Source organism: Eumetopias jubatus, unplaced genomic scaffold, assembly GCF_037043125.1.
Source record: "Eumetopias jubatus isolate StellerSeaLion01/CBP00866 unplaced genomic scaffold, mEumJub1_p1.0 scaffold_3, whole genome shotgun sequence".
Lineage (NCBI taxonomy): Eukaryota > Metazoa > Chordata > Mammalia > Carnivora > Otariidae > Eumetopias > Eumetopias jubatus.
Window position 1 is genome coordinate 102,785,495 of NW_028274809.1, and position 20,876 is coordinate 102,806,370.

Here is a 20,876-nt window from a genome sequence, read left to right on the forward strand (position 1 = left end):
AGGGTGTGGTTGTCTGGTGCACCCTCCTACCTTCTCTGTCCTGGCCCAGAGGCCCCAGTTTGCTCCTTCCCTCCACTGTCCTCTCTCCCTCGACCCCGTGGCCTCACCCTGTCCTCAGCGAGTCCCAACCCATGGCTCTGGGGGCCCCTTTTCCTCTCCCCAAGCTTCTGCCCATCCTCAGGTCGGCTCTCAGCCAGAGGCTGTGGAGGTTGGGCAGGCAGCCAGACTTAATTTAGCTAAGCCCCAAGAGGGACATTTGTGATGTGTGAGGCTCTGGGAAGACAGCTGTACTTTGGCCAGGAAGGATGGCTCTTCTCTGATGGAAACCGCGTCAGGATGCTCAATTGCAAGGGACAGAAACCCACTCAGACCTTCCGAAACTGCATGGATCTCGTGGCCTCCCTAACTGGGCAGCCATAACCAGCTGAATTCGAGATTCCGATGATGCCTTTGGGACACTGTCTCCTTTTCGCCATGCTCTTGGTCAGCTTGCCCCTTGGTTGGCACGCAGGCAGCCTCTCCTCACAGGGTGGCGAGAGCTGCTGTGGGGGAATGTGGGCCTGGCACCCTGAGCTCTCATGGGGCAGGTCTCCTTCTAGGTGACTCTAGCAAAAGTCCAGGGCCTCTTCTCATTGCCCTGCCTTGGATCCCTTGCACCCTGTGACCCAGTCCCTGTGACCAGGCTATGTGCTCTTATGGACACCTGCCGGTATGGGGAGGGTCTGCCTCCCTGACCAGTAGGGACCATGCATGGGAGAATGGGCCCCATGTGATGCTGGGTAGGCCAAATAAAAATGTCCCCTTCACTTCAGCTAGTTGGCAGGAGGGGGGGGACACTTTGGGGGCTCTGGGTGCCCATAGACACTCGCCAGTGAATGGAGTTAGAACTCTGGCTCTTCAGAAGCAGGGAGCACTCCTCTGGTCCTCCCTTCCCTGGACCTCCTCCTCTGGGTTGCATTTGGAGTGCCCAGGTCTCTCTCCCTTCCCTCCTTGTCCTTTTGAGCTCCCTATGGGGGAACATGGAACATGAAGTGTTTTGAGAAGTACCAGGGGAGAGCCTTAGAGAAGTGACAGAAAGTTCCAGAGGTAGTGCCACTAAGGAGGGTTTCCTAAATAAGGAGAGACATATGGGAGAGGGCCCTGAGAAGGGACATGAACACTGGAAAGGGATGCAGGGTAGGGACCAGAGCACCTGCTTGAGAGGAGGCTTCACACAAAGGGGTAGGAGGAGAGATGCAGTTGGAAAGGGAGTTTTGAACGGCTGTGGGGAGCCTTGGACACACTGCAGGGGAATTTGGACTGTGGGCAGTAGGGAGCCATGAAAAGGCTTGGAGCAGGGGAGGGACATCTGGAATAAACTCACTCTTCTGCTAGTTTGACTTGCATCCTGTGACTTGAAGCATTCCATCCCCACCAACGAAATGCAGATGATTCCTGCGGGATTGCTCTGCTTTTCAGATGTTCCTCCCACCCTCCCCGCTTCCCTCTCTGCCACCCTGCCTCTCTTCCACCTTTACACGAATGTTTTTTGGGGCTTCGCATGTGCTGAGCAGCGTTCTAGCCACTAGAGGCCCTGGACTTTTGCTAGTCACCTGGAAGGAGACTCTTCTCCACGTGAGCCGTGTCAGACCCACGCTCACACACAGCAGCTCTGAGCAGGCAATACACAGTCCATTTCTTCTGGAACTGCGACAGGAAGTACCCGGAGAAGTGACCACGTTGTGAAGAATGTCGTCTGGGTTCTCCGGCGGGGAGACAGGGCTGGCCTGTGTTTCCCAGGGCTGTGAAAACCGCTGCCTCTGTCAGATGTACTGGGGAGGTAGAGTGGAAACCACTTGCTGGGGGAGGAGAGGCTGATGATCTGGCCCTGGTCATCTCCATGCCACGGGGCAGGGCATCTCCCTGCCATCCCTGTGTGGGGAAGTCGGGATGCAACAGGTGCAGCTGGGGTGCAGCCCGTGGGGCGAGACACCGGGGCTGTGCGCGCTGTGGGCGCAGGGGCAGCTCCTTGGTCTGTCGCATGGGGCGGGCATACCCTCCCTGGTGGGGCTGAGCTCAGGACTGAGGCAGAGGCCCCGCCACAGAGCTGTCCTCGTGGGGGCTCTGGAAGGACCGACTCAGTACCAGCCTGGGGGACCCCTTCTCTCTGTTTCTGGGCCATCACCCCAGAGTGGGCCTCTGGGGCATTTCCAGCTCTTGGGGAGACCGTGGGGGAGTCCATCCTGGGGACATCACCCTTCCTAGTCCTTCAGGCTGTTGGGATCCCCTTTCCCCTGGCTCCATCCTTGACATGCAGTCTCTGTCCTCTCTCCCTGTCTCTGGAACGTTCCCTCCTGGGCCGTCCCACTCAGGTCTGGCCCAGCCAGGCGCTCTCCTCACCCCGGACCCGTCTGTGCATCCCGTCTTCCACTCTTGCACAGCGATTAGGGTGAGCATCCCCTGTCGGGGGGAGGCCGAAAGCCGTGGCCATTGTTCTTGCCGTAGATTGCTGGGCCTGAGTGAAGGTGTGGGAACACGTGGCCTTGTTCTGTTGGGGTCTCTGAACTCAGAGACACACGGGCCCCCGTTCCTTGGCAGCCCCCACCCCCCGGGAGCACTGGGAGGTCCTGAGGAGGCTGCCACCAGTCCGTGTGCGACATCTGGGAGTGTTCGGAAGTATGCTCGGCGTGCCGCGGAATGGAAGGCTCTGCCCCTCTGTCCTGTCGGTGCCTTCGAGTCACTAACGCTGACCAAATGTCCTGGCAGGGCCGTGGGTGGTCAGACATAGTTTCTGTGCATGTATCCCCAAGGAGGAATCAGAAGCTTCTGGGATCTTAAAAAAACAAAACAAAATGAAACGAAAAACAGAGTCAGCGTTTCCCTCTGCCCCGATTCTAGGAACTTCATTGCTTTGGGGCTGTGGAGAGGGCAAGAGCGGCCTTTGAACGTTTTTCCCAGAGGAGGTGGGGGTGGAGTGGGGACCACGGGGAGACGTGGCCCGCATGTCCTTGAGCTCCCCCATCCCAGAACTGGCCCACCAGCTGCATACGCGGAACAGCCTGACCCACTCAGCGGGGTTGGGTCTTGGGACGGAGAGAACCAAGCCCAGGGTCAGACTGAGACTCTTGGTCCTGCTTTTGCAAGAACTTCTCGGCTGGGTGGCTGCCTGGGGCAGATAGGCACCCCCTTCCCAAGTGTGCTGGCTCATTCCCTTGTCCGTGGTCTTGTGTGCACGGATGCATCTGGGTCCTTCATCCTCAGGTGCCCCCTCCTCACCCTGGCGCCCACGGTGCCTTGCGTCTCTTGAGGACAGCCTCCTCCTCACCAGATCACCAGGCTGTGCCAGCCCCCCGGGGCCACCCCGTCCTGAGCAGAGAGTCACCCCCAGCCTCCCCGGCCCTCAGACTGTGCCCCTGATTTGAGGTTCCTTGCACACAGTACATCCTAGTTACAATGCTTAGAGGCTCTACAGTGAGATTCTAGCACACATGTTCTATTTGAAGGGGTAAGGAGGGTCGGGGGAGGGGAGGCAGGAGAGGGGAGGCAGGAGAGGGAAAGCACCATAGCAAGCCAGCTACTACCAAGAACTCCTGCACTTTCACCCCAGGGGGAGACTCCAGGAGCCCGTGTGATCCATCCTGCCCAAGGGGCAAGAGAGCCAAGGTCTGAACACCACCAACCCCTGTCAGCCCTTGCTTGAGGGCTGCTCTGGCGCTTCCGGCCTGTTCAGTTGTCCAGCAAAGGGGGCTTTGGAAGCAGAGAAAACCCGCAGTTAGTCACCGGTAGTAGTGACTGGAAGTTGGGCGTGTGTGCACCGAAGTAGGAAGGGCGTGAGGGCATGAGCATCTGTTCTATGGAGACTGAGGTGGTGGATGCTTAAAGGGCGTACTTTCTGGGGGTTTAGGCATCCTTTTCTGTGTCCCTCTCTGGGTGTCAGTGTCCTACAAGGGGTACTTCCAAGGCCGAGGCAAACAACTTGACTGTTGTAAGACCTGAGCGCCTCCGTGGGAATGAGTTTATCAGATGCTGTGTTGAGAGAGTAGGTTTGATGGGGGAAGAGCACAGGAGGAAGGGAAAGGGGCTGCTGCTTAGAGAAAGGGCCAGAAACGTGCCTGAGGGACCCAAAGACGCCCCCGCCCTGCTGTGTCACCAGAGATAAGAGCCCCGTGTCCTGCCTTCTCGAGGACTGTCAGTGCCGGAAGTCCTGAGAACCAGGGACGGTTCTCCTAGCCTGGCCTTCTGGAATGGAGGAGACCCCAGACCCCAAGCCCCAGGAGTGAGCCTGATTTATAACCAGTCACTAAAAATATATACAGTGGAATGAAAGCTTCTGTTACTGAGCAGGCTCTCTCCGGCCGTTGTAAAGATAAGTAACGGCAGTTATAAGGCCACTTAAACCCTTACCTTTGGGGTATAGAGGGGTCTCTGCAGACAGTAAGTCTCTATCGGGAAGTGTTTACTCATAAAAAGCACAGCGAAGCCTGGGAGAGAAGGCATCTCAGCCATCGGGCCTTCCACCTTTGTGGAGCCGGGCCCCTTTGTAACGGGAGTCACAAATCACTGTGGCCCAAAGTTGGGGGTGGGACAGAGTTAAACCTGATGGCCGCCCCCCGGGCCACCACCATCCACCCCAGTTCCCGTCCCCCATCGGTGGAGGGGACCGTCGTGGTGGGCGGTGGCTCCCCGGCACCACAGGCCGAGTACGAGTCCGAGCACCGGGCACGTGTGGCCCCCACCTGCCTCTCGGGTCACACAGGGCCCCTCGCCTTTGTGTGGCTCTCCCTCTGCCTGGGATGCCCTCCTCTGCTCTCCTACTGGGTTGGCTCCTGCCGGTACCTTCAGGGGCATTGACACCTGTTCCCCGAGACACCCACCGCCATCCCAGTTCCAGTCCGGATAGGGGAGCGGAGCCACTGTGAGCGACACGGGACAAGGGTTGTGATGCCACCGGCCGCATCCAGCTGGGACATCTGGCTGGGGGAGCCCTGAAATCTCCTGAGGGCTGCGGCCTCTGCATCTGGTGCTGGGCCAAAGTCAGCGTAGGTCAGTGGGGTCTGCAGTGGGAAGGAAGGCCAGGTGTGACATGGGAGAGACTGTGGACAAACAGGAACCGGTGGGGACAGTCGGAGTGTATGTTTGTCTCCCTCTGCTAGCTCCCAACCTCACGCTGGACGGAATACGGGGGAGCGGTGGTAGGACCCTCTGCGGGAGCTATGCTTGCTCTAGGAGCTCCATGGGAGTTGGAGCCGTGGGGGCTGGAGCGGTCGGCTCTGCCCACCTTGCTGGGCGAGCCACAGATTGGCCATGCAGGGCAGAGGCTGAGGGTGGCCCGCCTGCCGCCCTGCATAGAGATTTCCCAGACTGTCTAGTCCCTTCAAAATTACCGAGGACCCCAAAGAACTTCTCTTTATGTGCGCTATCTCTATCAATATTTACGTTACTGGAAATTTAAGGTGAGAACATTTTTAAATGTTTTCATTTTTAATCCATTTAAAAATAACACCGGTAAGCCCCTCATTTTTATCAACAATAACTATTCTCCAAAATAAGAAAGTTAGGGAGAAGAATGGGATTGTGCTTTTGTAAATCTCTTTCATGTGTGGCTTAAGGGAAGGCAGCTGGATCCTCCTATCTGCTTCAGCGTTTGCGTATCTGTTGCAATATGTTGTTTGGCTTGAAATATGCGGAGAGGATCTGGCTTCCCATAAAACATACTTAGAAAAGGGAGGGATGTTTTAAAAGACTTTTCAGCTTGTAGATATTCTTCAGATTGTAGATATCTTCTTTGATACTATGCGGAACCTTGACACAGGGTTCTTTCTTAAAGTTACTTGCAACAGGAAATCCCAAACACTATCAAAGACTTTTCCGTTTTCTGTTTGTTAAGATCCACTGGTCTGTCTTGCACTTTGAATGGCTTTTTTTTTTTTTTTTTTTTTTACCCTGGTATTATTTTGTGTCATCGTTTGGAAATACTGGCTTCTGTCTTTGGGAACCATTGGCTCACGGAGTGGACAGCACTGTGAAAGAATGAGGGAGAAAGACTGATCACGGCTTGGTGTGTAATGAAAACACTGTGACTGTCCCCCTTGCCTTGAAAGAGGACCATGCTTCACCCCATCCTTCCTCCAGACCTTGAGGATTTCAGCTGTGGTCAACCCGAACCTGGAACCACACCAGGAAGGGAGTTCTTGGCAATGACGTGTCTGCTTAACCACATTGCCATGGTACAAAGCCACCCCAACACCTCCACGGGGGTCTGTCCCTGAAGCCCCCTCACCCCTTGGTCCCACCTGCCCTCTGGCTGCATTTTCTCTCTTCCCCTTCCTTGACGGAGCTGTCTCTGCTCTCTGTCTACAAGCCGCACCCCTCAGGACCGTGCCTGTCCCTTCATCCTGATGGCTTCGTGAGGTCCCCATGCTGCTCGGTCCCCGTGCTGCTGAGTCCCCATGCTGCTTGGTCCAGTGGGTAGTCTTCATGCCTCCTTTTATGGACTCACCAGTGCTTGGTCTCACGCCCCCGGTCCTCTCCTTCCCTGGTTTATGGACGCCATTCTTCCCTGCGTGGTCAACTGCCCCCGCCCTTCTCCCGTGGCCCAGAGTCCCAGGGGTCTGTCCTCCACCACAGGCCACCTCCATTTCACTGTGGGGTCCCACCTTGTTAGCTGTCTCTGCCCCATGACTCTCACACTCAGACCCACTTATCCAATGGCCTGCCTGTCATCGGACTGCTGGATGCATAATGGTTCCCTCTCACCCACCTCCAGACCCACAGCCCCCCCGCCCCAACCTCCAAGTGGACAGCATCATCAGCCCCCCACTTATATATGACAGAAACTTAAGGGCCCTGTGTCCCCACAAGGTCCAAGATTCAGGGTGCCACGGGACCTACGATGGATGCACCTTCCTTTTTTTTACGATGAGATTTTTAATTTTTATTTTTTATTTAAATTCAGTTATTTAACACTATAGTGTATTATTAGTTTCAGAGGTAGAGGTCAGTGGTTCATCAGTTGTAATGACACGCAGTGCTCATTATATCCCATTAATGCCCTCCTTCATGCCCATCACCCAGTCACCCCATCCTCCCCACTCCCTTCCCCGCCAACAGCCCTCAGTTTGTGTACTAGAGTTAAGAGTCCCTTATGGTTTGTCTCCCTCTCTGGTTTCGTCTTGTCTCATTTTTCCCTCCCTTCCCCTATGATCCTCTGTCTCGTTTCTTAATTTCCACATATGAGTGAAACCATATGATAATTGTCTTTCTCTGATTGACTTATTTCACTTAGCATAATATCCTCTAGTTCTAGCCATGTCATTGCAAATGGCAAGATTTCATTTTTTTGTTGGCTGAGTAGTATTCTATTGTATATATGAACTATATCTTCCTTATCCATTCATCTGTCAATGCATGTCTGGGCTCTTTCCACAGTCTGGCTATTGTGGACATCGCTGCTATAAACATTGGGGTGCAGGTGCCCCTTCGGATCCCTACATTTGTATCTTTGGGGTAAATGCCCAGCAGTGCAGTTGCTGGTTCATAGGGTAACTCTATTTTCAACTTCTTGAGGAACCTTCATTTTGATTTCCAGAGTGACTGCACCAGCTTGCATTCCCACCAACGGTGTAAGAGGGTTCCCCTTTCTCCATGGATGCACCTTCCTAAAGCCTTCGTGCCCCCCTGTTATACACGAGACCCAGAGGTGACCCCCATGGGGTCACCATGAGCAAGGAGGGGGGACTAGAATCTGACGGAGTTCTGGGTTCAAACCCATGCTCCTCCCCTGCCCTGTGCCTCCTCAGGTATCCTGCCCTTGATTCAAATGACCCCTTGAGAGGTCAGAGCTGCTTTGCCCTAGGACCCAACCCCTTGCAAAAAGGTGGTAGTAAGAGCCAGAAAAACTGCAAAGAGCCCCAGCATCCATCCCTTTGGGGGTGGCAGTGCCTTCTAAGCCTGGGATGGTGGTGGGGGTTGACAGCACCTTCCCTGGGACTGACAGGTCTGAGCCTGACCGGAGAGTTAGTTGCCATTTGGTACATCCAGGACTAGTTTTTGTTTTTGTTTTTTTTCCCTTCTATCCAAGAAGAAATCTCTAAGAAGAAAACAGATCTGCCTCCCTAAGCAGTCCTTGGGGAGGAGCATGTAGGGGCCATAGGCCCAAAGCAGAGATAAGGGTGTGTGCTGACCTTTTCAGCTGGCTAGGCCCTCTACCCCTGCTGGATGTGTCAGGCGTTTAGTGCAAAGCCAAGAGCTGGGCCAGGTCCTGGCACTGCTATCTGCTTCCAGAGTTGGGGCTCTGCAGATAGGAGCAGGAGAGTCTCCTGCTGCAAGACCAACATGATCTGTTAACATGCACGCCCGGCTCTCCTTGCTCCCCCTGCTCCCTCCCCGCACCCCCAACCCAAGCACAAAGCACTTCTGAGCCTCCTGAGTTTGTCTGGCTCCCAGCAAGTCTCTGCAGGGGACCTCTCCCACCCCACCCCCATATTTTCCTCTAGGCCCTCTGCCTCTAAATCCCAAGGCTCCTTCTGGGCCAAATTGAATTAGTCAATTCTGTTTAATTCAAAAAGCATTTGGATGTTTATGGAAGGCCTACTGGTTAGCATGTTGCCAAGGCCACCCGGCTATTAAGTGGTTCAGCCAGGACTTGAACTTGAGTCTGTCTGAGCCCTGAGTGTGGGCGCCTCTTCCTTCGTGGTGCTGCCTCCTCCGCCGTCTTCTGCTGATAACTTGCTTATCTGGAGTAGCCAGAACTCCCTGCCTTCTTTAACTTATACCCACTTCCAGTTGATGTGCTGGGAAGACCTGTACGTCCGTTAGAATTGTTTCTAAGCCAAGAATCCAGGGGCACCGGGGAAGGGCTCAAGAGGCTCTTCTATGGACGAATTATACACTGCTTGGTGCAGGGCCTCTGAGGTGGAGGATTGGGGCCCAGGGGCTGCTTGTCCCTTTCTGGGCTACAGTTGGTAGAGATTGCCTAGCTGGTGAGTGACCTCCAGGGGGGTGAGATTTGCACCACACTTTGAAAGTACCAATAGTAGATGATGCTGAGTCATAGAATGCGGGTCATCGAGACTGCTTTTGTAGTGCCTGTCCACCCCTTCTTTTTTTCTGCCTCTGCCATTCTTCTACCAGCTGTCCTGATGGCAGGGACATAGACTCCTTTGCCATGAGACTTGGTCTCAAGAATAGTAAATCTTAGGGACTCTGAGACCAGCCTTTTCTTCATCCAGTTGCAAGTACTGACCGGTCATTGTGCCAGTCGCCGTGCAAATACCTCACCATCCAAGCCCCCAGGGACCCACCAGCCAGGAGGAGGGACTGACAGGCACGTGGTTAGGGTCTCAGTATGGTTAAAGACTTTGAGAGAGGCCTGCTGTAGGTGCTTCTTCCTGTCCCCAAGAGAGGAGAGACAGGGAAGGCTTCCTGGAGGAGGCATGCCTGGGGCTTGTGTCTTGTGGGATGAATAGGAGTTCGTTAGGCAGAAAAATGCGGCATCGAGACGAGAACTTGAGCATAAGCAGAGGGAAGGGTGGCGGCTGAGATGCTGTGAATCTTAGCAGTGCTGAATGTTTTGCTGGAGGAAACCTCCTCCAGCAGCTTCTCCTGAAGCATCCCACCCTTGAAAGACTGGGGTTGACAGAGGCAGGCGAAAGAAAGATCTAGGCCGGTCCCTTATGCCTTCTGTCTGATTTCCTCAGCTGAGTTTACTACGTTCCCTCTGGCTCCCTGAGAATCAGGACAGTGGAATGCGGGTGGGTTTTGGAAGTTTCTCTTTCTCTTACCCACTCTCTACCCAGGTGCAGGAGGGAGCGCCTGCTCTCTCCTCTCGTGTGAGCTCTCGGCTGTTACCCTCATAGTTGCTGAATTCACAGTGGCCCAGCTCTGGGGCCCTGGGTAAGGGGGACTGTGAGCTTTCCTTCCAGTTGGACGCCCTGGAAGCCCGAGAGGGTTAAACCACCAAGCCAGCTGGTGAGCATTAGTCCCCTTCTCCAGGCGCTAACGTCAGAGGCTGAGCAGGAGACGAGGAGCTGGTGGCAAGAGGAGGCAGAGGGCTGCCTCGAGGCTCTCCCGGGTGGGCTCCCCACCCCGGCAACCCCCAGGTAGGCCGGCTGTGGACACGGGGGCCTCAGGAGGACACGCGGAGAAGGCCCCCCCGCCCCGGGCCAGCAGGCGGACATGAAGGGTGTGAGGGCCCGTGTCTCTCTCTGTGAGAGTTCTTGTGCAGTGGCAGAAACTTCAGTGGAAAGGAAAGGGTGTGCGTTCTGGGGAGGGGCGCTCTCCTTATGGGGGTGGGGTGGGGACTGACTTCCTTAAACAGCTGCTCGAGTGTCCCGTCAGCAGAGCGGCAGGCAGGATGGGCCTCCCTGTAGCTTCTGGAGCCCCAAGGAGCTGCTCCGTCCTAGCCCTGCACACCTCAGGGCTGTGTGCAGCCCTGAGTGGCCAGGGGAGCCACTCGCCGAGGTGGCTTCAGTACATGTTTACTCGGTCTGCCTGGGGCCAAGAGGCCTCTCAAAGGGGTTGCCATATGCCGACTCAGTGACTAGTGTGTGGCCTCCCCGTGGTTTCAGACGCCTCGCCAAGACCCGGGAGCACCCCGCCTCCCCCTGGGGAAATGGGAAAAGTGTGCGCTCCTTCCTAACTGGCAGCCTGTCTTGGTGTGGCCTGCCCAGCCTGCTGCTGCCTGGATGTGACAGGGATGCATTTCCCGGGGGCGTCTGTGCAGGGGAAGTTCTGCGGGTTGCATGGCTTGCAGAGGTGCGGCCGGCCCAGTGGTTAACTGGCTCCTGGACTTCGGGGATCGCATTTACTAGGCCTGGTATGTGATGTATTTTCCTATCTTGACTGCATGTGGGGAGAAAAATATCCAAATTAGGTGTGGGCCTGTGGCTCAGCCAAGCGGCATCATGAGTGGCCTTCTACCGTGGGAGAAACTAGTAGATCCGACAGGCGTTTCGGGTGACCGGGTGGGAATCTCAGCATGGCCTGGGCCATCACACCCACAGAGGAGCACTCGGTGGGGTGTCCAGCGGCTGGGCCCGTCCGACCGCCAGCCTCACTGTGGTGGGATCAGCCTGGACGCCGGGCTGAGGGCCGGACATGATGAGGAGGAGGGGAAAGTTCGGGTAGTTCTGGAGGGGATGTGCACGCTCATCTGACCCCAGGCAGTCTGGCCCATCCCCGCCCCAACTCTTCCTCCTTCATTAAGTGGAGGGAAGGCTGACTTAGACTATTAACAGCTACTTGGGAAAGGCCCTTTTTCTGCTTTACCCCAATTGTCCCTTTACAAGGCTACTTCAATCTGCGCCATGACTCCCAGAGGGAGATGCAATTCCATTTTACCGGTGGGGAAGCTGAGGTACTTCCTGTCTGGTGACCTGTCCAGGACTGCCCAGCTGGACAGCAGAGGCGCCCCTAGGTGCCCGGTGGCTCTTCTTGGGCTTCGGCTCCACAGGGCAGGTGAGAGAATGGCCTCAGGGAATCGAGCTGCTGGTTGACCTGGCTTTGCTGTATCCCACCCCTTCAGCCTGGAGAGGCGGCTGCTGTGGCTAAGGCCCAGCTTAGTTCATATTCCCACTCTGCCCCTGACCAGCTGGATGGGACGTGGAGCAAGTGGTGTTGCCTCTCTGGGCCTCAGTGTGGTGGGTGAGGGTAGCCTTCCAGAATGCCACTGGGCCCCGCACGTGCCATGGATGCAGCACCCTGCATACAGTAGGTGCTCTAGAACCGCAGGGTTGTGGCTACGGTTCAAGGCACATGGACAAAATGGCCCTTTGGAAGCATGTTGGTATGCTTTTGGGTAGGCCTCAGGACTTCAGAACCCTTGTGTCCTCCCAACGTCTGAACCTCGTTTCTATCATGAGGAACCACCCCCCCGCCCCCGTGCACACTTGGATGAATTGGATGAATGCAGCAAAGCACAGGGAACATTCTCACATTCTTCTCTGCTTCCACGTCACATCATTTCCATGTTAGCTTGTCTTTCCAGTTCTTTCTTTCTAGGCAAAAATTTCTTTTTCAGTGTTAGGTTCAAATGAGGCAATTAAAGAGCAAAACCCAAACAAAACAAGAGAAGCAACTCCCTGGGCTTTTAGAATTCAGAGCTTCCGAAGAAATGGTACTAATGCAACCAAAATGGCTAATTTCCTGTTTGGCTTTATTTTTAATACACTCCAAACCCATCTTCCGCCTCTCACCCTCCCTCTTCTGCAGGTACCCCCACATTTGCCCCTTTCCCCAGAGGGCATCTCCATGGAGTGGTCTAGGAGTGGCAGGTCGAAAGGGTGTTGTGGGAGCCACCTGGCCAGGTGTACTCAGTCCGCAGTGAGAGGCAGGTGAAGGGCGGGCAGGTGGTCCTCCCAGGAGGGACCCCCGCCTGCCCCCGCTGGCGGCTTTGTGTTTCCAAGGTGAGGCAGCTTTTGACATGAGGCAGGCTGCACACCATCTTCGGTATGCCGTTTGGTCCCTGGACTTAATGAGTTCTGCAGGGACGCTCCGCTGTAGCTAAAGATCATTTACCTGAATTGCTTTTTAATTTCTGCCGGGGGAAGCTGCCCCTGGCGCGGTGTAATTACATTATAATTTACAGCAATCCCAAATCTATAAATTTAGCCATACTGTGGGGGGAAGGGACGGGAGCTGTGTGGGGGCTGGAGGAGAGTGGAGCCCCCCGTCATTAAATTAACCTCCATCTCTGGGTGCAGTTTCCAGTCACTGGACAAGCGGGAAGAGGTAGAGAGGGACACCTCTTGCCCAGTAGATGCTGACGTTTGCTTTAACACCAAGGAGTGTTTGGTCATGAGCTGGCTTCTGGAAGAGACTCGTGTGTAACCTAAATCCCCTCTGATCTGCCGGCTTGTAGCAGTTTTGCTGTGGGACTTGGGGAGCACACCAAAGTGGGTGGCCTGGGGACGGCAGCGTAACACCTGGCATTGGGAGGCAGGGCACAGAATGCTTCACGGATTCTCTTACCAGAAGGCCTCCCTTCCCTGCTCCCTGTCACCCCCTACCACCTCTGTGGGCTCTGGAGAGGAGACACAGGCCCCAGGACAGAGCCTAGGGAGTGTCGGGGGTTAACTGGCTGGCTGGGAGCTTGGTGAGTGCATGGAAGCAGAGCCCCACGGGATTCTTACAGGCAGGGAGGGAGAGGGCCGTGCCGGTGGTGCAGGCTGAGGAGGACCTTCCTCTCCGGACCCACCTTGTCAAGACCCACCGTCTGCCCCCACGTGAGGATTTACACATGCAGTGGCCCTTCGCTTTCCACGTTGCTATAGAATTCGCCCCGTTCCTATGAAAACCACATACAGGTGAAAACATCCCTATCTTCTGTGCACCAAGGCAGTTAGTTAACTAATGGAATTCTGTGGTAAATTAACTTTATAATAATAAAGAAAAAATAGGCTTTTCTGATTTATATAGGCTATAGAAATCTAAATCTTCACATCTTGGGTGATTTATATTGGGATGACTTTTTATATGTATATATCACAGTGGGAGGCCATAATGTAGCAAAACCAGTAGTGGGACTTGGGTTCAGAGAGGTTAACTCATTTACCCCAAGTCCCATAGCTCGTGGGGGGCGGGGCTGGGTAAGGCATGTGAATAAGGACGCTGAGAATGTGAACACCTCCGTTTACTCTCAGGCGGTCATGCAGGAGAGGTGACTCTCTGGCCAGAAGGAGGGAGGGATAGGGGAGTGAGAAATAATCTGTCTTTTTCTGGAGCCCAGAGGCACGGTGATGGGGGCAGTGAGTAAATGTGAATCTTGATTGTTATCGGCTCCCTCAAAGGTGGGTGTTTGGGGAGGTGTCTCTGGCCGCAGCCCACCCCCGAAGCTATAGAGCCCCTCTCTCACACGTATGGCTGTCCCCCGAGGAAGCCGGTGGTCCCAGGCTGCCCTCTGAGCTTTGGCTCTCACACCCGTGTGTGCTGGGGCTCCCAGATGTCAAAACTGTGTCTCCAGAGCGAGGCTCCAAAATGCTGGCCTCTGGCCAGTTCCCCTCACTCTCTCTCCGCCTGCCCCCGCCCCCTGGCCTACACCAGCACCTCCCAAACTAGCTCTGAGGAGGTGTTAGAGGTGATCCTTGAGAATTTAAGCCCGCCCCGGGGGACCTTGCTGGGTGAAGTAAGATGTCCCCACAGCATGATGTCTGAACCACAGTGACACATCACGACTTGAACTCCCTTGTGAGCCGCGCCTCCCGAGAGAGATGTCCGCACAGCATTTCTCGTGGTGGAGTCCATAAGCCTCTCGCACCACCTGCGTGTGATTTAGGGGTTCGGGAAGAATTTCAGCCACTGCTTAGTGTCTGAAAGAGTTTATTCCCTTTAGAAAGAATCTGTTCATCGCTCAGGTTTTAGAAACAAAGGATAAAGCCCAAGGCCTGGCCCTGTCCCCCCTGTGCAGCCACTCACATTAGACACCTCTTACCTGAGAAGAGCCGTGCGGTTACTTCAGCCCTGAGGCATCCATCCCCATCTGTTGCCTGCCTCCTCCAGGAAGGCTTCCTTGATTATAGCCCTCCACCACACGCCCTTCTCTGGTGCTTCCCGCCGTCCTCAGAGCTTCGTGTGTCCCCGTCTGGTGAGTCTCCTCCATTAGCCAGAGCTCAGCCAGGCAGAGCGTGGGCTGTGTGCTGTCCACTGGGCCTAGCCCTGGCTGGCCCCAGGCGGAGGATCACAGGGATGCCTCCTTCCTGTGTCTGCTGGTTCACAGACGTCCCCACACGAGCCTCAGCAGCTCAGGGCGTTGCACTCCAGCTGTGGCCCAGCAGTGTCCGGCGATGGACAGGATGCCGGGGGTGAGAACCCCACCGGCCTTCGCTGCTGGGCATGACCGGAGGTGGCTGCCGTTGTTATGACAGAGCAGAGCCTCGGGCCGAGGCCAGGCTCTGTCCCGAGACAGCTGTGGTGCTTGCAGCCAGCCCAGCGGGGCGGGGTGGGGCGGGGCAGGAGGGAGCGCGGTGGCTGGCGTGCACCTGCGGGCACCCAACTAAGCAAACTCAGCTCGTACGGGAGAGAGGGACAGACGGGGGCAGAGGGGAACCGTGCATGAGGTTGAAGCAGTGCCCCTGCCCGCCCTTGCTTGGCTGGCTCGGCGTGGAGGTCGGGTGAGCCCCGGCTGCTCTCAGGTCATGTTCATTTCTGCTTCCTGTGTCATGAGTTCTCAAGCCAGAGTTTTAATCCCAGCTCCTGCTGGCTCCACACCTGGAGTTGTCACGCACGGGCCTCTGAACGCAGCCAGCTCTCTCTGTTGCTTCTTGGCTGGGTGTGGGAGGCTGCGGGAGCAACGTGGATCTTCACACAGAGGCGCCTGTGAAGTGGACTCGTGAAAGAGCGAGCCTGCCTCCCCGTGGGGCCTCCTTTGAGGTGTGCAAGGGTGGATTTGGATAGTTGGGTTTTTTTTTTTTTTAATCTTATGTACAGACTTTAGTCTCTAACCCCCTGCAAAAGATGAGAATCCCCTGTATTCCCATTTTACAGGTTAGGGACCGGAGACCCAGAGAGAGCATCTGCCCCAGCTCACACAGGTGGGAGAGGTGGAGCTGGACCCAGGTCGGTCGGATTTCAAAGCCTGGAGCCTCTCCACCACACGTGACCCAGGACAGTGATTTGAGAATCAGGCAGATGAGTCTCTCTGTAATTATTGTCCCCAGTGATACCCTTTGGAACCCACTTCAGATGAACCCAGGCAGCGTTCCCCAGTTTCTTCTGTCCTCCCTTCAAATGCTGGGCACCTTCTTCACTAGGATTTCCCTTCGGGCTACATCTCTCCACACTTCAGTCTCATGAGCCATGGGCTCCCTCCCAGGACAAGCGGGGCTCCCACCATCTTGCTTTCTCGTTGTGAGTCCACGAGGGACCATTGTGTCCCCAGCTCCTAGAACAGCCCCTGTCTCTGTACATGTCAAATGGTTGTTGAGTGAATCAGTGATCACATGCGTGCTTTGGGGGCTCATCTGGAGCCAACCCAGAAATGCAAACCTGTGGCAGACTTGTCCTGGCCCCATTGCCGCCATCTTTCAAGATGGAGTGGCCCAATGCAAGTTTTTGCTGATACTTCTTCCTAGGTAGTGAAACCAGTTCACGTGAACCGGGTCCTCTGCTTGCAAGGTGGTAATGAAGAGTCAGTGGGAACTCATACCCACTAGGATGTCCACTATCAAAGAAACACAAACCGTAGCAAGTATTGGTGAGGATGTAGAAACTGGAGGCCTTGCGCACTGCAGGCGGAAATGCAAAATGGCACAGCCACTACAGGAAACGGTATGGCGGTTCCTCAAAAACACGGAATAACCATATGATCCTGCAATCCCACTTCTGGTTATTTACCCAAAAGAATGGAAAGCAGTGTGTTCACAGCAGCGTTATTCATAGGAGCCAAAAGGTAGAAGCAACCCAAGCGTCCACCGACGGATGAATGGATAAGCAAAATGTGGTGCATACACACAATGGCTTATTATTCATCCTTAGAAAGGAAGGAAATTCTGACACATGGTACCACGTGAATGGACCTTGAGGACGTTATGCTCCATGAAGCCAGTCGCAAAAAGACAAATACTGTATGATTGCCCTCGTATGGGGTACCCAGAGTAGTCAAATTCAGAGACAGGAAGTAGAATGGTGGTGGCCGGGGGCTAGGGCAGGGGAACCGGTGAGTTATTGTTCGAAGGGGACAGACTTTCATTTGAGGAGGGTGAGAAGGTTCTGGAGATGGACGGTGGCGATGGCTGCCCAACCATGTCAATGTGCTGAATGCCACTGAACTACACGCTTAAATATGGTTAAGATGGCAAATTCTGTGTTGTGTAAATTTTACCACCACTTTCCAAAATTCAGTAATTTTTTTAAAACTCAGTGGGGAGCAGGTCCAAAGACCCCAGGACTTTCCAAGCTGAGAAGAACCTTGGGGGCCTGGTCTGACCACCCCCTTGTTTCACAGAAGAGGTGAGCCTGTGGGGACGCAGCCCCGGGCTTCTCCGAGGAAGGCTTCCCTTGGCCCTTGGCCCCGAGGCCCCTGTTCCCCGAGGCGGCCACCGTGAGGACAGCGTCTTGTCTGAACCCCTTGCCCCCAGGGCTCCACACGTTGGGGCTTTCAACCCCAGACAGATGCTGAGGGTGGGACCCTGCGGAAAATATGTTGGTTTGAGAAATTCAAGTCTGATTTTTTTTTTTCCTTCTCTGTGAAAAGAATGAAAATCCAGCATAAGCCTATTACGGGCGGGCTGAGGTTATTTTGGGAAGCAGCAATTAAAGGTTTTATACTTTTTCTCTCCCTTTTGCCCTTGCAGCTCATACAGGTCTGTGAAGCTATTAAACCTTCACCCAGCCCACAGCCCAGAGGAGTCTGCCCTGCCCCATTTCTCCTCCAGTTCCATGCCTTGGGAAAGAAAAGAAAGTTAAATTCATATTAATTACAGCTAAATCCGCTCAGTAAGCACTTGCTGAATATGCTCCGAGATGAGGTTTAAGCTCTCCTCCAAACAAAATGGTAAAATGAAAGGAATAATTTATTTGCCGACTATAATTTATTTGCCAAACTATAATTTGCCACGTTATTCCACTTCTCTTGTTGCTAAAATGGATTCTCTGCCGAGGCCGTGGCTTCCAGCTCCTAAAAAATCATTGCCTATGGTCACTATTCCTTCCCTTAGCCTCCCTCAAATGTCTGCCTCGCCCCCCCCACCCAGGCTGAGGCCGGGCCCAGGGCTCTCAGGGGAAGCATGCAGCCCGCACTCCTGCACCCTCACACCCACACACACCCCTCACATGTGCACCGTCACCCACACTTATACACACATGCACATGCGACAGTCACACACACACACGCTTACCATAGTCACACACACTATCACATACACTCACACTCAGATATTGACACACCATAGTGACACCATCGTGTGCACGCACACCCACACTCACATCCCTCACACACAGTCACACGCACTTATACACACATGCACACACACTGATGGTCAGAGACCTGTGCGCATGTGCATGTGCACATACCCACACTCATAATCACACACAGCCACACATGTGTATGTCTTTGGAGCACAGAATGCTTCAAAGCAGGTTAATAGCTCAGTAAACTGTCTCTTTCTCTGTGTTTTACAGCGTGGGCACGTTGTGGGAATCTGAGTGTATTTCTGACCCAGTTTGTGTCTTTATGAGGCCAATTTACTCAAAGGTGGTTTCGTGATTAGGACCACAGACCCAGGAGTTGGACAGAGCTAGGGTTGAGCCTCAGTCTGGCCACTTACCAGCTTTGTGGCCTGCAGCTTGTAGAATGAGCCCCAGCCTAAGTGGGGATAACAAAGTGTTGCTCCCATGGGTGCGTATGAGGAGGAAACCAGATGGTGCACAGTACCTGTTTTCCAGGAGCCTCTTATCTGCATTGGCCGATACTGCCAAGTTGTCACATCCCCAAAATGCTGGAGGTCCCCTCCCTTTGCCGAGTTGCCTCTGTGGCTGGGGCTGTGCACCAGGCCAGGGGTGGAGGAGAACATGCCCCTTCCGGTGGGTGGGGGTTGGTTGTGTGAGGGAATTGTGTGGGTTGGAGATCCTGCCAGCTAGTCAGGATTCCTTTCCTCTGGGGTCTCCTTCCTGGGGGCTTGAGGTGCGGGGCCGAGTTCCTGTGAGTACCCTTGAGTAAGCACTGTGCTGGGCATCCAGATGGAAGGGGGGTTGGGGGGTGATTGGTGCATGTCTTAGGGAAGTTCCGAGGTGTGTGTGTGTGCCTGTGTGCACACATGCTTGCTTGCAGGAGGCAGATTTTGAGTGGAAGTCTCTGGGTGACAATGAAGGCAGGTTTGGAGGTCAGTGTTTGCTGTTATCTGGACGGGAGTCTGGTGGTGGTGGGCAGTGGTGACTTTTCCAACTGGCGCCCAGACCCTGGGCAGGTCCCAAGTCCGTCTCCATCCTCAGCCAGAGTGCCTGCCGTCCTGGAGGGTAAGCGTCAGGTGGGACCTCGGTGCGGCCATAAGTCTTATGTCCCTCCTTGTTGCCGTGTTTGTTTTAGCAGCTCAGCCCCCTCTGCCCTCGGAGGGTGCCACCCTGCTCTCTGCCCACGTGCTGTGCCTGAGCCCCCAGAAGCCCTCAGCCCTTGAGTGTTGGTTAAGCAGGGAGAAGGCTGGGCTCTCCAGCAAGCTGCGGGTTTGCTGAGTGTGTGCACATGTTTGGGCTCATGCAGCCATGTATACAAAGACACACACACACACACACACACACACACACACACACACAGCACCTGTCAGCCCCCAACCCCATCCATACGGAGGGCGGCACAGTGGTGGTGCACGGGTCCCCATGTGATGGCACTGGCAGCCCAGGGCGGCCCTACTAAGGGAGGCCGACAGAGCTCAGGACAGAGTGGGACAGTGGGCTTGTCTTCTGGGGCTCCTGAAGGACAGGCCGGTGCCACGGGCCTCAGAGTGGGCATGCAGGCGGTGGGTGAGCTCCCCCTCCAGGACCATCCTGGCCAGGCCAGCCTGTCTCTGTCCCCCATTCTCTGTCTCTGCACACTGAGGTCCATCCTGGCTGGCGGTGGGCCCCCGTCTCCATGCCTGGGCCTCCCTCCGCCGGGCCTCTGGAGCAGACTTGAAGTTCCCCAGAGGCCGTCAGTCGGGACCCGTGGGAATTGTTCCAATCGGGCAGTTGGCTGGCGCTCCTCCAAGGAAGACTCTCATGGTACAGTGACCTCTGCGGTGTGGGGACAGGTGTCCGGGGCGGCCATAGGGCCTGCCAGGATGCCGACCTAGGCCAGGGGAGCACCGGGGTTTTCCAGGGTGGAAAGGCTCAGCTGAGAGTTCTTTTATTCCTTTTTTTTTTTTGGTTGGGAGATGTTGAGCAGAATATTAGTTTCTGTTCTGAGAACATCTTTAGTGTGCACCTGTAAGCACGGAACCTGGGAAAACTGCTTACGTATATTGTCTCTGATTGTCACAGCCCCTTGGGGTACATTGTCATTGTCCCATTTCAGACTGGCGGCGAGAGGGTTGGCAGGGGAGGTGGTGCGTGTGCTCTGGGGGCTGGGAGCACGGACTTGAATCCCACTCAGACACTTGCTACATCCGGGAACTTTTCCGAGCCCGTGTCAGCATGTGTACGTGGGGTTCCCTGTGATTCCTACCTGACAGGGCTGCTGTGGGATTAAATGAGGCCATGCTCATAAAGTTCCTGCTTGTAGCAAGATGAGCAAAATGGGAAGATCATGAATATTAGTGCCCAAAGTCGGCCTAAGTGGCCCATGAGATGGGCCTGTGCTGGGCTGCACCTGCCCTAGTACCTAGGAGATTTACCACATATAGAAACCACAGTGAGGTCTTGGTTGGTTCTCTCAACCAGCCATAAAAAACCAGGAACACAGTGTGCTCTTTGCTTGGTGATGGGGAATCAGCGTGAGTCGGTGAGGCCCTAGTCCGTGCCCACCTAGTCCAGGGTGGGATACTAGTCCCACAGGGTACTTGGGACTCCAAGGTGTGGTCTCCTCCAAGTGGCTGATGGAGCCCTCGTGCCAGGGGCAGTCAGCTCTGTGAGCACTGGGAAGGCAGACCAGGTGCCTTCTCCAGCAGGGCACTCAGGGACAGACAGCTGTGTCCAAGCAGAAACTTGGCTCTCTGGGGATGGCTTCTGTGTCTGCCCTTGCAGGGGCACCTTCTGGTTCTAGCCTGGTTTGAGCAGTTCTTGGACCCCGGGGCCACCACCCTTGCCCTTGGGGTGCACCTGGCTTGTGACTCGGTTGGAATATGTTTAGGCAGTTGGAAAGTTAATGACTTTCTGAAGAGAGCCAGAGCTAAGCTGGAGGACAGTTCTGCCCTTTCTGGCTGTGTGACTTGGGCCGGTCAGTTCAGCCTGAGTCCCAGGCTGCTGCGCCCTGGGGAGGTCATGTGGGCTGTGTT

General features: G+C 55.1%; 1 protein-coding gene across 4 annotated transcripts in view; it reads left to right on the forward strand.

Annotated features, from left to right (window-relative positions):
- Positions 1 to 20,876, forward strand: part of GLI2 (GLI family zinc finger 2) — a 182,738-nt gene that overhangs the window by 12,197 nt on the left and 149,665 nt on the right. The window lies entirely within an intron of this gene.